The following is a 1,499-nucleotide window of genomic DNA, read 5'->3' as shown; positions in this document are numbered from 1 at the left end:
TTAGGATTATAAATGACACCAAATAGAAAGAAGCTGAACAAGATAGAAGAGACAAACGGAAATCCCACCAGTGAGAACAGCAGAACTTCTTCAAGGTAGCCATGATGTGGAGATGCCGGTGTTGGACTGGGGTAAACACAGTAAGAAGTCTCACAACACCAGGTTAAAGTCCAACAGGTTTATTTGGTATCACGAGCTTTCGGAGCGCTGCTCCTTCATCAGGTGAGTGAGTGCTCCGAAAGCTCGTGATTCCAAATAAACCTGTTGGACTTTAACCTGGTGTTGTGAGACTTCTTACTGTTCTTCAAGGTGGGCGTTCCTGGAAGAAAGTGGCAGTGAATTAAACACAAATGAAAAGTCATTTTCTCTGTCTGCAGGCTGCTTTGAGGAGATAGAATGCCCCCAGACAATTGCCATGTACCTTCTAGCAACCAGGAGCAGAGGGGGAGGGCAGATACTTTAGAATACCAGTTGGGACCAGGGATGACCAACTGGGGAGAGGGCAAAACAATGGAGGGGGTTACAGCCAGGAAGTTTTTAAAGTACAACTCTCTTCACAAGGAGTTTTGTATGATTGTGGGAGGATGGCCTTTAAAAAAAAATCTCATCTTTAAATTTTTATTTATTTATCCAATTCAATCAAATCAAGTCCAATTCAGAGTCTCAACAAGTTGAGACATTCCCGATCCAAGCTGACAAGACAGGGCTCTCACCTCCTGTCTTGGGCTTGATCTACATGATCCAAGCTGATTGGAGTAGGAATAGCTCCTCCAAGGCTTGATCTCATTTGCATCTTAGCCAAAAGGCCAAGATGCCGCTTTTAAAAAATAGCTTCAAATGAAGCTAAAATGTAACCTAATGACTTCAACCAAGTATGTCGATACTACACTTGATCTTAGCCAAAAAGCCGAGAAGAGGCAAAGATAATCGTCATTATGGCCCCTCGTGTCTATGGCTCCGAAACCAACACTCTCGCTAACTTTCGGGTCCTTTTCACATAAACATTGTCGCTCTCCGGCTGCAAACGGCGCCACATGTGGCGAGTGTTGAAGTTGGCGGGTTTTATTTGAGAGATTGCCACACTAGGAAAACTCACTTGCTAAATCTGAACATCCTTTTTGTTTTACTTCTGGCTCTGTTGATTCGTTTTTGAATACTTCTGTGAGGAAGGCGTGTTGACAGAGGAGTTACTGAGTCCAACCATGTGAGGGAGCTGAAATGACAGCCGGATTTGTAAAAGAGGAAGAACATTGGAAGCTGCACCTTTGATCAGAGAGACAGAGCTCAGATTATGTCAGCCCAGTGTCCCACTGGTGCTAGAATGGATCTGCCAATCTGTTGTAGCAAAATAATTCTTACTAAATTCTTACTGTAGCAAAAGAAAACAGAATTAGAGCTGTGTTGAAGAATCTCTGGTTAATGACTGCAATTTAGTGACTTGGTCAATTCACACCCGCCACATCGCAAGGCACTGCAACTCTTCCAACTCTGTCCCAGCT

At 43.7% G+C, this 1,499-nt stretch overlaps 1 non-coding gene across 1 annotated transcript; it reads right to left on the bottom strand.

Annotated features, from left to right (window-relative positions):
* Positions 1 to 727: 727 nt before the first annotated feature.
* Positions 728 to 919, bottom strand: LOC144482040 (U2 spliceosomal RNA). The gene has a single exon (XR_013495844.1). It is a non-coding gene; the product is annotated as a U2 spliceosomal RNA (small nuclear RNA).
* Positions 920 to 1,499: the final 580 nt, after the last annotated feature.

The sequence above is a fragment of the Mustelus asterias genome, chromosome X (genome assembly GCF_964213995.1).
Source record: "Mustelus asterias chromosome X, sMusAst1.hap1.1, whole genome shotgun sequence".
NCBI lineage: Eukaryota > Metazoa > Chordata > Chondrichthyes > Carcharhiniformes > Triakidae > Mustelus > Mustelus asterias.
The sequence above is the reverse complement of the archived record's forward strand: the minus strand, read 5'-3'. Positions and strand labels throughout refer to the sequence as shown.